At 38.7% G+C, this 15,765-nt stretch overlaps 2 non-coding genes across 2 annotated transcripts; both read right to left on the bottom strand.

Annotated features, from left to right (window-relative positions):
- Positions 1-4,266: 4,266 nt before the first annotated feature.
- LOC116274685 lies at positions 4,267-4,371 on the bottom strand. Its single transcript, XR_004183469.1, has one exon. It is a non-coding gene; the product is annotated as a U6 spliceosomal RNA (small nuclear RNA).
- A 10,449-nt stretch (positions 4,372-14,820) lies between these two features.
- On the bottom strand, positions 14,821-14,926 carry LOC116274694. The gene has a single exon (XR_004183478.1). It is a non-coding gene; the product is annotated as a U6 spliceosomal RNA (small nuclear RNA).
- Positions 14,927-15,765: the final 839 nt, after the last annotated feature.

Raw genomic sequence — 15,765 nt, 5'->3', positions numbered from 1 at the left:
CCCTCCCCTCCCCTTCCTTCTTCTTCTTCTTTCTTTCTCTTTCTCTCTTTCTTTCTTTCTCTCTCTCTCTCTTTCTTTCTCTCTTTCTTTCTCTCTTTCTTCTCTCTCTTTCTCTCTTTCTCTCTCCCTTTCTCTCTTTCTCTCTCCCTTTCTCTCTTTCCTTTCTGTCCTTCTCAGGGTTTTGCTCTGGTGCCCAGGCTAAAGTGCAGTAACTCAATCATGGTTCACTGCAACCTCAACCTCCTGGGCTCAAAAGATCTTCACACCTCAGCCTCCTAAGTAGCTAGGACTACAAGTGTGTGCCACCATGACTGGCTAATTTTAAAATTTTTGTAGAGATGGTGTCTCCCTGTGTTTCCCAGGTTGGTCTCAAACTCCTGGGCTCAAGCGATCCTCCCGTCTCAACCTCCCAAAATGTTGAGATTACAGGTGTGAGCTACTGCTCCTGGCTCATACCCTTTACAGAAGGGGAAACAAGGCTGTGATGAAAACTATTTAAGGTAGAGAATTTTAAAAGCTCAAGAGCTCTCACTTACCAAAATAATAATAATTAGTAATAATAATAATAATATTCCAAGTAAGTGGAAAGTCCATGAACTATGGGGAGAAGTTCAGCAAACCAAGCAGAGAGGCTGCTAAGGTGGGTAAGGCTGCCTAGAAAAAGTTAAGGAGTTGGCCCTCCGTTGCTCTGCTTTCATACTGTCATCTCCACAGCAGTCACTGTCACAACTACTTACCTCTGCCGTTGTATCATGAAAGTAGCAATGGAATACATAAGCAAATGGGTATGGCTAGGTTGCAATAAAACTTTATTTATGATCATTACAATTTGATTTTCATATGATTTTCACATTACAAAATAGTCTTCTTTTAATTTTTTTCAACCATTTAAAATGTAAAAATAACATTAAGCTTATAAGTCATTTAGAAGAAGATGGTGAGTACATCTGTACAATGGAATACTACTCAGCAATAAAAAGAAATAAACTCTTGATACAGGCAACAACTTGGACAGACCTCAAGGACATTAAGTTGAGTCAAAACAGCCAATCTCAAAGGTCATGTGCTGTTAGATTCCATTTACATAACATTCTCAAAATGATGAAATTATAGAGATGGAGAACAGATGAGTGGTTAGGGGTTAGGCATGATTGGATATAGTGCATGGCTGTGACTATATAGGGGTAGCTTCGGGGAGATTTTGTGATAAGGGAATAGTTCTGCATCTTGATAGAGGTGGAGCCTGCATCAATCTACACATGTGATAAAATGGCATAGACACAAACATATACTGTACCCATATGAATTTCCTGCCTTTGATATTGTACTATAATTATGTAAAATGTAGCCACCGGGGAAAACTGGGTGAAAGGTACATGGCACCTTTCTGTACTATCTTTGCAACTTCATGTGAGTCTATAACCATTTCATAATAAAAAGTTAAAAACAAAAAAATGAGAAACAATGGGTTAGATTTGGTTCCTAAGCTATAGGTTTTCAAACATTGGAAGAGGAAAATTACATTTGCAGTATACATAATAGGGAAAATTAATATGCAGAATAAAGAATATACAATTCAACAAGAAAATAACACTTTTTTTTTTTTTTTTGAAGGAGTTTAACTCTTGTTGCTCAGGCTAGAGTGCAATGGTGTGATCTCGGCTCACCACAACCTCCACCTCCCAGGTTCAAGCGATTCTCTTGCCTCAACCTCCTGAGTAGCTGGGATTACCAGCATGTGTTACCACACCCAGCTAACGTATTTTTAGTAGAGACGGGGTTTCTCCATGTTGGTCAGTCTGGTCTCAAGCTCCTGACCTCAGGTGATCCACCCACCTCGGATTCCCAAAGTGCTGTGATTACAGGCATGGGTCACCGTGCCCGGTCACAACCCCTTTTTAAAAATGGATAAAGGATAAAGTAATTCACAGAGAAATACAGACAATAAAAATGTTTTTAAAATTGCTGTGCAGTACAGTAACAAAAAAATTAACTACAGCAAGCATTTTCCCACAGTAACAAAAACATACAAGATAAATATTATAAAGTATTGACAACACTGTGGAGAAATGTATAGTGACAGAAACACTGTTGATAAGAGACTATATTGGTGAATTAACTTTAAAAGATAATTTGGTGGTTTATATTAAAAATTTGAATAAGTTCACCATTCCATATCTCAGAATTTATTCTATGGATATACTTATACAGATCACAAAGATATAAATGGAATGATGTTCACTGCTATTTAGTTGTTTTTTTTATTAAAAAAAGGTTTATTGAGGTTTCATTTACATAGCATAACATTAGCTCATTTTAAGTATACAAGTCAACGACTTTCAGTAAATTTAGTCATACAATCCTTACCAAAATCCCATTTTAGAACATTTCATCACCACCAAGTGATCCTTCACACCCATTTTCAGTCACCCCCTGTTCTCACCCCTAGCCCTAGGCAACCACTAATTTACTTTTGTCTTTATAGATTTGTGGTTTCTGGAAATTTTATATAAGTAATACATTTTGGTTTTAATTGGGGTATGGCCAATACTCCACATCATAAATCATCTTTTGCTAATGCTCTAGTACCAGCTATGGATATGATTTAAAATCATGTTCAAATTTAGCTTTAAAATCAAGAATACAGCTTCAATAAGGAGGAGATTAGGGACCATTAAGTGGCATGTGATAGAAATTTATATTAATACATTTACATGTATACTGACTTTTTCAGAATTTGATAAGCAAAATCAGTTGAACTTCGCCACAGAGTAATTCCATGCAGCTGTTATGCTTTTCCTTATCCATAGGGGGATACAAAATTGATCTGTGCATTTTCAAGGCAGGAGGCATTGGTACTTTGACAGAGTTCTATTCTGGCGACAGTATGCCTATTATGCCAAATGTCTAATGTACACCTAATGATTTTATTATACACAGAAAGCTGTTATGCACTGATTACCAACTGCTGTTTATAATCTTCTGAATACATTTTTCTCATGCTGAAGAAAATGATGGAAAAAGTCACAAGAGGGAGAAAATGGAAAAGAAAGTGATCCATGAACAATGGGGCTTCATATAGCTCTATGTGGCTACATCAAGCCTCATGTACCTGAGAATCACTGACACATTTTAGGAGCATAATGAATTTCTAGGTTTAAAAGCAATAAAGCAAATAGTAGCCTCCGATTTAATATGTACATAGATGCCAGGGGTGTGGTAACACTTGATACTATGAGTCCAGTGCTCCTTGGGTCTGATGGCAACTGCTGGGCTGACTACACCCAACCATAAATCATCAATCATCCTAATCAATGAGAGATCAGTTTTCCCATGGGGAAACTGCTGGTTTAAATGTTCAGGGTTGCTTTTTATGTTTGTTATCCAATTATGTTTTCAAATATTTAGAGGTTCAGTAGAAAAGAAAATAAAGGGATTTGGTTCATTTGAGAATGGTAGGCACTAGGAAATTGAGCCACCCTGATAGGAAATCAAGAAGGCATAGGGTATTCCCAAATGGAACTAGACCTCAAAAGCTCTACTTTCTTTCTATGTAGCATTAGAAGACTACCATTTTGGAAGAAAAGTGAGAAGGCAGTAAGAATAGATGGGTCGGTTCCTCAAAAACTTGAACACAGAATTACTACATGATCCTGCAATACCATTCCTAGATGTATATATAAATATACCCAGAAGAATTGAGAGCAGAGACTCAGACACTTGTACACCAATGTTCCTAGCAGCATTATTCAAAAAACCAAAAGGTAGAAATAATCCTAGTGTTCATCACCAGGTGAATTGATAACCAAACTGTAGTATAGCCATACCATGAGATATTATTCCTTCTTTTTGTTTTTTTAAAGAGCCAGCGTCTCAGTGTGTTGCCCAAGCTAGTCTCAAACTTCTGGGCCCAAACAATCCTCTTGCCTCAGCCTCCCAAAGTGCTGGGGAAATATTATTCATCCTTAAAAACGAAGGAAATTCTGATACATCTACATCATGAATGAATCTTGAAAATATTATGCTGAGTGAAATAAGCTAGACTTAAAAGGAAAAATATTACATGATTTCACTTACATAAGGACCTAGAATAGGCAAATTCAAAGAAGCAAACAATAGAATGGCAGTTAGCAGAGGCTGGAGAGTGGGAGGAATAGGTAGTTATTGTTTAATGGACACAGAGTTTCAGTTTGGGCTGATAAAAAAATTCTGGAAATGGATAGTGGTGATAGCTACATAATACTGTGATGTATTTTTTTTTTCTTTAAGAATACGGAACACTTCATGAATTTGCATGTCATCCTTGCACAGGGGCCATGCTAATCTTCTCTGTATCGTTCCAATTTTAGTATATGTGCCGTCAAAGCGAACATATGAATGTATTTAATGTCACTGAAATGGCTAAAATGGAAACTTTTATGTTATGTATATTTTACCACATTTTTTTAAAGGGACAATAAAAGCATAATTGGGCTATAGGAAGATGTAATAACAAACGTTAGAATTAAACCTTTCGACAGCTGATAGTCCTGTTTTAACCTTCTCTGGGGTCTTAAGAAATTAGAAAGCCGATTCTGGCCATTTATTTTCCTAGTGGGAGGAAGAAACGAGCTGCTTTAACATTATTATTATTATTTTTTTTTTCTAGAGAGGATCTCCCTCTGTTGCCCAGGCTGGGGGGCAGTGGTTCGATCTTGGCTCACTGCAACCTCCGCCTTCCGGACTCAAGTAATCCTCCCGCCTCAGCCCTCTAAGTAGCTGGGACCACAGGTGCACACCACAACACCCAGGTAATTTTTCTATTTTTAGTAGAGACAGCGTTTCACCATGTTGCCCAGGCTGGTCTCAAACTCCTGAGCTCAAGTGATCCACCTGCCTCGACCTCCCAAAGTGCTAGGATTACAGACATGAGCTACCATGCCCAGCTGCTTTAACATTCTAGATGACTATTAATTTTTTCCTTTATTGCTTCAATAAATAATTATTAAAGGCTTGCTATGTGCCAGGCACTGTTCCAGTTGTTAGTAAACAGAGAGAAAATGCTCTTCCTGAGCTTAGTGGAAGAGATATAATAAACAAAGAAATATTTATTTATTTATATATTCACTTATATTTTATTTTTAATAGAGATGGGGTCTTTATGTAGCCCAGGCTGGTCTCAAACTCTTGGGTTCAAAGGATCCTCCCAAAGTGCTGGTATTACTACCAAATGTGGTGTGAGCCACCACACTTGGCCATAAACAAGGAAAGTTTTAAATGAGCAAGATAATTTCTGATAGTGAAATGTCCCATGAAAAAAATAAAATAGAGTGACAGGGAGTGGGAGTGAAAGAGAGAAAGATGCCACTTTTGAGAAGAAAATCAGGAAATATCAAGACCAGAATGATCTGAAAGCAGCAGCAGGTCCCAGACCTAAAGGCATGCATTTCTGCTAGAGGACACACTCATGAAAAGGCCTGATGGTGGGAAAAAGATAAGCATTTTCAGGAAACAGAAAGAATGTTCTTGTGATGAATCACAGGGAGAAAAGAGAGACAGCCAGGAGATGAGAACGGAGAATTAGGGCACTATATGCTATATTGAGGAGTACCCAAAGGGAACCCACTGGAGGACTTTAAGCAGTCTAGTGACATGATCCAATTGACGTTTTGAAAGGCAACCCTGGCAGCTGCATGGAGAATGGAATAAGACTGAGTTAAGAATGGAAGCACGGAAAACAGTTGGCATGGAGGTCAGGTTTGAGTCTAAGGCAGTGGTCCGCAACCCTTTTGGCACCAGGGACTGGTTTCATGGAAGACAATCTTTCCATAGACTGGGGCCAGGGGTGGGCAGGCCGGGATAAATGGTTTTGGGATAAAACTATTCTGCCTCAGATCATCAGGCATTAGATTCTCACAAGGAGCACTCAACCTAGATCCCTCACATGTGCAGTTCACAATAGGGTTTCTGCTCCTGTGAGAATTTAATGCCACTGCTGATCTGACAGGAGGCAGAGCTCAGGCGGTAATGCTCACCGGCTGCTCACCTTCTGCTGTGTGGCCTGGTTTCCAACAGGCCACGGACCAGTAACAATCCAAGGCCCAGGAGTTAAGGACCCCTAGTCTAATGCAATAGTGCAGGTGAAAGACAACAGTAGTTTGGAACAGGGAAGTGGTGATGTTAATGGGAGGAAGTAGAAGAATTAATGGCAACTGAGAAAAAAATGTGTCAGGGATATTTCAAAGCACTTTAAAATATCATTTTATTTATAATCTGAATTGTGACTGATACCCTACAGCTTTTCCATAACGTATCAGGTGGTTAATATTTGAAAGTAAGCATACACTTTCATAGGAAGAAAATAAATAGTTGGGTATAATAAATCTCCAAGGCTATGAGATCTCTTTGCTATACACTATTAATTAATTAATTTATTTATTCATTTATGTACATTTTTTGAGACAAAGTCTCACTCTGTCCCCCAGGCTGGAGTGCAATGGTACGGTCTTGGCTCACTGCAACCTCCACCTCCCAGGTTCAAGCGATTCTCCTGCCTCAGCCTCCTGAGTAGCTTGGATTACAGGCATCCACCACCACAGCTGGCTAATTTTTGTATTTTTAGTAGAGACGGGGTTTCACCATGTTGGTCAGTCTGGTCTTGAACTCCTGACCTCAGGTGATCCACTCTTCTTGGCATCCAGAAGTGCTAGGGTTACAGGCGTGAACCACTGCACCTGCCCTCTTTATTTTTATATAACATGTTCACATAACAATTTGCTATACACTTTAACAGTTAACCCCAACCAGTGACAATTATATAAATGGCATACACAACTTCTTAAGGAAATATTTGACGAATAAGAGAATATGCCTAAAGAATTAAATTCTTCTTCAAAGACTTCACCATTATATTATTCATTCAAATGTGACAGAAGGCAATTCAGTTCCACATGTATTCTGTGTCCAGTTCTATATTAGGTGCTGAAAATGTAAAATTAGATAAGCAAGAGAGTTTGCTTACAAGGTCTACAGTCTTTGTGGATCATATTTTGTAATGATGATGATGATGATGATGATGATGATGATGATTCAGGGAAGCTTTTGTAGGGCAGATTCCCAATTTTTTTATTTACTACAAGTAAGTTCCTTAATGTTTAGTTTAAATGCTCTATTCTCAGAACAGTTGTAAGACAATTCATTCATTCACAAATAAGTTTAGGAAATGTGAATTTTAAAAATGTTAGAAAGATTTAACTCTATTGCAAAAATCTCAGTCTATAACATTAATGCGCAAAAGGAATGTGGTATGTATACTTATTTTACATTGTAACACTTTCTCAAGGCACTCCTTTTAACATTCACTCAAACAATGTCCTATAGGACTCAGTTTAGGAAATGTTACTTTACATAGTCTCTTTACCTTACCCTCTGCACCATCCCCCTTCCCCTTTGGGATACAATCCATTCCCCTTTACTCTTTGACCCTTGTGTTAGGGTCTTTCTATTCTTAAGGCTATAGGAGATTCATTCTCTTTCATGAGTTAGTTTTCTGCTTTTCTGCGAAAGCTTTGCTTCCTAGTAACTAGTTTCTCACTTTTACAAGTTAAATATGACCTACTTGCTGGATTGGTCAATTTTCATTATATTATTCGTCTTCAATAGACTCTCTTCTAGAAACATATGCTGGATCTATCTCTGTAGGGTTACTATGACCAAGGAAATTCCCATATTTTTCTCCACACTGATTCATGAGGACCATAACCTTTCAGATCAGGAAAAATGTTCTAAGGCAGCACTCTCAAAACTTGTCTGTGCTTCCAAGTCCTCTGAAGAATTCTGCAATAACACAACTTTCCTGGCCCTATCCCAGGCCTAACATAATCAGAAAAATATTCCAAAGTGATTTGAACGCAACTAGATCCTAGTCACTCGAATTCAGTTTTATTTCTCCTGCCTTAAATTTAGGAGTAGAGCTAAGTTTATAATAAAGTAACTAATATTTGTTTATTGCTTTATAGATTTAAAAATGTTTTCTTAAAGATGTAGGCAAGGCAGTTATTATAATTTCCATTTAATAAATGAAATCTAGCTGGGCGCAGTGGCTCATGCCTGTAATCCCAGCACTTTGGGAGGCCGAGGCAGGCGGATCACGAGGTCAGGAGATCGAGACCATCCTGGCTAACCCGGTGAAACCCCGTCTCTACTAAAAAATACAAAAAATTAGCCAGGCATAGTGGCAGGCACCTGTAGTCCCAGCTAGTCGGGAGGCTGAGGCAAGGGAATCACTTGAACCCGGGAGGCGGAAGTTGCAGAGAGTAGAGATCGCCCACTGCACTCTCGCCTGGAAACGGAGCAAGACTCCCCCTCAATAAATAAATAAATAAATAAATAAATAAATAAATATGAAATCTATAAAGTGTCTAAGAGCTCCTGACCAATAGCAATCAAGGCCAAGGTTCCTGACTTTAGTCTTCACAGTCTACTTGTGCCTAATGACAAGCAGTAACGGTAAGGAATGAAAAATGCTGTGATGAGGCAATGGAAGGAGCACAGAGGTATGATGACAGCACATGGCAAGGGCAGCCAACAGAGTGTGGGGATGCCCAGACAAGGCTTCCGACTCAAAGATTGAGTAGACATTAGACATCAGAGAGGAAGATGTTCTCCAGGTTGGAATGATAAACATTTGAGAAAAACGAAGGCAAGATATTGACAAAAAGTTTGTTTAAGGAACAGAAAGAGTTCAGAATGTTTAAAGCAGAGGTTCCAGGGAGGAAAGTGGCAAAGATGAGGATGAAGTAGTAGACAGGAGTCAGGAAGCAATGTTAAGGTCTTGGAAATATATCTAAGGACAATGGAGAATTATTGAAAGATTCTGATGAGGTTTGGTTTTAAGGGTTCACTTTGGGTGAAGGATAGAGAGCGGTGTGCAGGAAAGTAAGGCTGGAGGTGAGGAGAACAGTTTAGAGACTCTGCGTCAGAATTTCTTAGGAGAAGTGATCATGCTTGCACTAGCACAGTGGTGGAGGTTGAGAGAAGAGATAGATGGTGGAGTCTACGCTCCTGGGGCAATGAGGTGGCTAGTGGCACCATTCATTGAGAAAGAGATCAATATGTGAGGAGCTGGTTGGGATGATGTCTAATTTGGACACATTGAAGTGTAAATATGCATAAAGCAAATACTTAAATACTATGGGTCTGAAGTCCAGGAAGACAGATAAGGAAAGCAGCAAAGACTTGAGAGTCTGACATGAATGCCATGGGGGTAGGTGAGATGAGAATATGAGGAAACTGGGACCTAAGAGTGAAAATGTCATGGAGATAGTATTATTGGAGCTCGGATCATAACCCAGGTCTTCTGACTGCTATTATGGTGGTCTTGCCAAAGAACCTAAAGAGAGAATCCCAGCATAATAGCTGAGAGCTCGAACTCAGAGAGCAGAAAGAGAGCAGTCTGAATGCCGACTTGGCCACATACAAGCTAAGTGATGTTGGGAAAGTGACCTCTTTATGCTTTACTTTCTTAAGCTATAATGAGGAGGTAATAACAATACCAGCCTGAAGGGTGTTGTAGAGATTAAATGAGAAAGCATATCTAGGCCAGGCATGGTGGTTTACAGCTGTAATTCCAGCACTTTGGAAGACCAAGGCTGATAAATAACTTGAGGTCAGGAGTTCGAGACCAGCCTGGCCAACATGGTGAAACCCCGTCTCTAGTAACAATAAAAAAATTATTTTTTATTTATTGGGCATGGTGGTGTGCACCTGTAATCCCAGCTACTCAGGAGGCTAAGGCACGAAATTTGCTTGAACCTGGGAAGCAGAGTTTGCAGTGAGGTGGGATTGTGCCACTGCACTCCGGCCTGGGTGACAGAGTGAAACTGTGTCTCAAAAAACAAGAAAATTTTTTTAAAAAGAAAGCACATTTAAAGCATCCAACTTAGTGTCTGACATATAGTAGGGAATCAATAAATGGTAGTTCTTATTATGATAGTCAATAAACAAAAAGTTTCTTTGAATATCACTACATATAGATCATGTTGAAGAATATTGATTTTAATATTTTAATTTAAATTTAGTTAACTTGTCACTTCTAATTTTTACTTAAAAGGTTAATATTAATTTACACAAATTATCACTTTTCCTTTAAGCAGTAGTTGTACTATTGGGGATTGTTTGACCAAACATCAAAGTTGATGTGGCCAGAGATGACAATTTGTGTTCTATTTTAAAGTAATTCTGCCTGAAGCTGGGAAAGACATGAGAATCACCAACAAAGTCACCCTTATTTACATTAGGGGCTATTGGTATTATATATGAAAATTGTATGTATGGTGCGCAGGAAAGTAAGACTGGAGGTGAGGAGAACAGTTCAGGGACTCTGTGTCAGAATTTCTTAGGAGAGGTGATCATGCTTGCACTAGCACAGCATTATAAAAAAGGTCAATTTCTCTATAAAGAGTTAAATACCATGTTTGGAAGGAAAATTGCCTACAAGCATGGGCAGTACTGTTTAATCTCTCTTGGGGAAGAAAGGCCCGATATAGAAAGAACATAATAAATATGCTAAGTTTATACAATATGTGCTCAGTGATAAATATTCTAAGCATGTACTTTAATAATTCTCTCATCAGAGCAGCCTTGTTACCCCCACCATCAGCAGATACTGATAATTAATCAACTGAAATGAATAAACAAATCTGTTATACATGAATGATGATTATGTCTCTTTCAGTTGTGAAGGCTTTTCATAACTTATTCATGCCAATGTTATGAAGACTTTTCCCTTAGGGAACAAAATTTCCTTTTGGGTGAGACCTCTTTTTATATTGCTTTTGGCAATCAGTGGTATTTCAGCCATATGCAGTGACTGTAGATTACGGTAGGGAACATATGGGGGTTCTGGGGTATTCTTTCATTTCATTCCCAAGAGGGAGAGAGTAGGCCCTTTACTCTGTCTCGTGTACACTTATGATCTTCCTAGAAGAGCAGGGATGGTTTTCCCTGATTTGCGCTTATGGAAATGGACATGACAGCAATTCTTTCCAGATAAAAACAGACAGCTCTACTGATAAACTGCTGTATAGGCTGCTTTGCAGACTATATATGTAGACAGTTACCTCTGTGGCTAAGGAACAGGAAAAGAAAGTAGACATGCCAGGCAAGAATAGGCCTCATGCTGGTCATGAAAAGAGCATCTGCCAAATCGACAAAACATGTGATATACTCTAATTAGTTCCTAATACAGCATTTATTCTTATATTAAAGATAATTCTCCACAGATCTCTTGCCTTTTTTTTTTTTTTTTTTTTGCATCCATCAGAAGCTCGGATGGTCTTTACTCCAAATTATCTTATCAGGATGTTTACATAACAAATAGCCTTGGACACTCCTGAATAGGACAGCATTCTTAATGTCCACTATAAAAATTCAGGTTCCCTCCTGTATTTTGACTTCCTGCATGTACAGGTATCACCTGTTCCTCTTTCTGTCATCCTGTGGGAATTGGGGCTTGAAGAACCCCAGGTGATATTCTGGCTGTTGATATTGCTGTGAGTAATAAACTGTCCTTTGTCTCTGACCCAGGCATCTCATGTTTCATGTCCCTGTGAGCATCCATGAAACTTGTGAATTTTCAGGCAGGTAGGTAGGGTAAAATCTCAGACCTCTTACAGTTCTTAACACTAGATTTCAGTTTGTCTAATATTGTTATGAGTTATTTTAACATTTAATGTTCTTTAGCTTAAAAATTTGCCCTTGTGGTTCATTCCTTCTAAAATGAAATTTAAGATAGAGAATAGACCTGTAGTCAGTACAAAGGGAATATATTTCTGAAAATGATATTAAGAGCTAAGTAGTCATAACATGTTCTAAATTATCTACAGCATGGAAAATTAGAAAATTCTTGCCTATACTTAAATGGCAAAAATATAAAGAATGAAAAAATGGAATAATATTTTCCTAAAGAGTCAACATAAAATTTCATAGTAGAAAGATAGCTTAAAAATCAGTTGCTTAAACTGTCTGCCTCCATTAAAAAAATAAGCCATCTGAGAACTAACTCATATTGAGTTCCTTTGCACTCTCCATAATGGCTTTTATAAATTTCTTCCACTATCCTTAAAAACTCAGAACACATTTGGTGTACAAAGGTATTCATCACATTTTACCTATGATAGATCAAAAATGATAAATGACTTAATCACCCATTTATTAGAGAATGGTTAAAGTGTTGGAAAATTCTTATGATATAATATTAGCTAACCATTCATAATTATCTTATTCAAGAATAATGTTATAATAAAATATTTATGACATATTGTTAACTGAAACTGTAAGATCTAAGAATTGGATGTTTCAGTAATAGAACACATCACTATAATACATATTCATGTCAATAAAGAAAATAACTAGAAAAATTACTTTAAAATATTAAATTAGATATAACTGAGTTAGGTGAGTTCAGATAACTTTTATTTTTCTTCTTTGCTGTCTTCTTTCTGTGTTGCCAAAATTCTTTTTAATCAGAAATTTTTTAAATTATCCCTTTTGCAATAAAACCAAAATTCTATACTTAAATAAGTAACTGACACTAAAGTGAACAGGCTGAACCTTTGTTTAATCCACCTTGGGGCTCATTTCAGCCTTTTTCTTTCCCATTTGTAACTCTCTTCTCCACCAGTGAGAAACTACAGTGTGCAATGTAGTTTTGAAGAGTGGGGTGGAGTTATAGAATCTGATCTGCTCCCTCAGCCTCCTACTCCATCCTGCCCCTCCGACCCAATTCATTATACCTGAGCCTCATATGAAGTCACATAACCTGAAAATCCCTACAACTTTTACCTCTGGTAAATCCAGTTAGTGCTCTGGCATTATGGAATGTTTCTCAGTCTGCTGCCTAACGGTGCAATTGAATGCAAACTAGAGATAAATTAGGCAAAGTGCTTTCTTTACTCACTCCCATCTTCATCAAGCTCCTCCTTTGCTATATAAGCTCCTCCACCCTCTCTCTCTCTCCACACACACACACCACACACACACACACACACACACCCCAGCTCCAGATCAGCACCATCCCACAGCAAAATATTGTAAGCCAATAAGTAATTTAAGATTTTTCTAGTAGCCACATTAAAAATGTTAAAACAAAGTGACGCAATTAAGTTTAAGATATATTTTATTTAACCCAACATGTCTAAAATATTGTTGTTTCACAATGCAGTCAATATAAATGCATTTAATGAGTTATTTTACATTCTCTTTTTTATGTTAATCTTTAAAATCCAGTATTTATTTTACGTTTTCAGTACACCTCAAATCACAGTGGCCACATTTCAAATGCTCAGTGACCACATGTAGAGAGTAATTATAGTATTGGACAGAACAGTCTGGAGAAATATTTTCTCTTCACTAATTCTGTTCCATGTCCCCATAGCCTTGGACTTCTAAAAATGTGAATGCCTAGTGGTGGCTTTTTGGGTTGGTTCCACCAGGAGAGCTATTTACCTTTAACCAAGAGCTTTGGGGAAAACTGCCTGTCATAGATTGTGGCACCTAGAACGAGGGACATTGGTAACTTTTGTTGTTCTACCACATGCAGCAGGCAGTCACATACGTATCTGGCTTATAAGTCCAACCAGGGTAAACGGGTCTGAGCAGAGGTCTGCCCCTTTATGAAAAGACACTTTGCAACTTCAGTGCAGGGCCATCGCTGTCCTTAATACATACCACCTTGCCCCAAAGTGAATGACTTCTTATTGCACCTCATGCCTGAAGTTGGCTGGCTATCTAAGTGAATCAGGAGAAGAAAATAGAATGTTAGTTATTTATCTGAGCCTCTTCAAAATCAACTGCAGTCATTTCATTGGTGAAGAAACTGAACTTCGGAGAGGAGAAATGATTTGCCCAGAGTTAGACCGCTGCCAGAACTGGATTGGAACTAGAATCAGGTCAGTCCATTCCATCAAGTCTCAAGTCACTTCTGACAATGTTGACAGAGCTAATGATTCAGGTAATTTACCAATAGAAAGTCACAGGACCTACTCCAGAAGTACAGGCCACTCACTTTCCCCACCTAGCCCCAATCAGGCTTTCCAATGTCATCTCCTGACAGCAAAGCTAAGTAAACAACCAACCAAAAGTAATTACTTACTGTGATAAGTGCTAAAAAGGTCAGAAATGGGACACAGAGATAATGACAAGGAGGTTCTTGCTTTAGAAAGAGCAGTCAGAGAGGGCATCACTGAGGACCTGAAGGATGAGAAAGATGATGTAGAGAGGGGCTGGTGGGGCTGCAGGCTGAGGGGCTGGCAAGTGCAGAACCCCAGGTCCAGGAAGGGATTGGCCTGCAGAGGAAGTGAAGGAATAGAAGTAAGGGACAGGAGGGCCTGAGAGGCAGCTGGGGCCACATTATGCGGAGTCTTGTAGAAGGGAGCTGGACATTCAGCTAGAATTTTCTTTTCTTTCTCTCTCTCTCTCTCTCTCTCTCTCTCTCTCTCTCTCTTCCTTTCTCTCTCTCTCTCTCTCTCTCTCTGAGATGGAGTCTCGCTCTGCCATGCAGGCTGGAGTGCAGTGGTGCAATCTTGGCTCACTACAACCTCCACCTCCTGGGTTCAAGCGATTCTCCTGCCTCAGCCTCCTGATTAACTGGAACTACAGGCCTGCACCACCATGCCTGGCTAATTTTTATATTTTTAGTAGAGACAGGCTTTTACCATGTTGGCCAGGCTGGTCTCAAACTCCTGACCTCAGGTGATTCGCCCACCTCAGCCTCCCAAAGTTCTGAGATTACAGGAGTGAGCCACCGCACCTGGCCAGTCTCTTTATGTTTAATTTTTAATAAAAAATATGAAACGCTTCACGGATTGCCTATCATCTTTGGGCAGGGGCCATGCTAATCTTCTCAGTATTATTCCAATTTTAGTGTATGTGCTGCCAAAGCTAGCACCCTCTGTCTCTTTTGATATAATGGGGAGTTCATTTCAATCTTAAAATTTGCTGTTTCAAGATCTTCTTTGTTGCATTGCAACCTATAAAGAATTAGCTCTGCCACCTGCAAGAGTCACTGGAGACTGAATGTGCTGCCTCCATTTCTAGCAGTGGGTCCTTAATGGACTCAGGCAGTAGCAGCAGGAAATAAACGAATGTGCTGCAAAGGCTGGTGACCCTGAGGCTGGAGTTGTGATTGCATCCAACTGACAAACAAGTTCAGACATGAATAGTCTGGCTCAGTATCTTCAAATTGGAAAGCTACAGCTAACACTAATAGGCTGTTCTTAAATACTCAAGTGCTTTCATGTTCTCTACTTTATCCAAGTTTAAATTTCCAGCTTCCAAAGTAGATTTTTCCACTTCTAAAATGGATCTATCTCCCTCCCTTTCTCTGCCCTCCTCCCCTTTCTGTTTTAGAAAGATCCTGGGAAAGCAAGCCTACGTGTAAATGGTGTTCATCTGTGTAGCAGAATACTAGAAGGTTAGCTGGAAGGCATCTTAAGAAACAGCAGTTCTGACCTTCTCATTCTAGTATTAGTAGTATTTATAATAGATTTCTACGTATCAAATGATTTATGCACATTTAATATCAAGCAACTTTGCAAAATGAATTTTTTTTTAATCTCAGTTTAACAAATCAGAAGACTGAGGCTCAGAGAAGTTAATAACTGACCAAAGGTTGCAAAGCTATTTATGCAACCTTTACTCATGCACTTTTACTTATGCGGATTTACTCAAATAAAAATCTGTCTGATTTCTAATTCACCATGCTAGCTTAGGTTATTCAGACAGACA

The sequence above is a fragment of the Papio anubis genome, chromosome 4 (assembly GCF_008728515.1).
Source record: "Papio anubis isolate 15944 chromosome 4, Panubis1.0, whole genome shotgun sequence".
Taxonomy (NCBI): Eukaryota; Metazoa; Chordata; class Mammalia; order Primates; family Cercopithecidae; genus Papio; species Papio anubis.
Note: the sequence above shows the minus strand (reverse complement) of the source record. Positions and strands in the feature narration are given on the sequence as shown.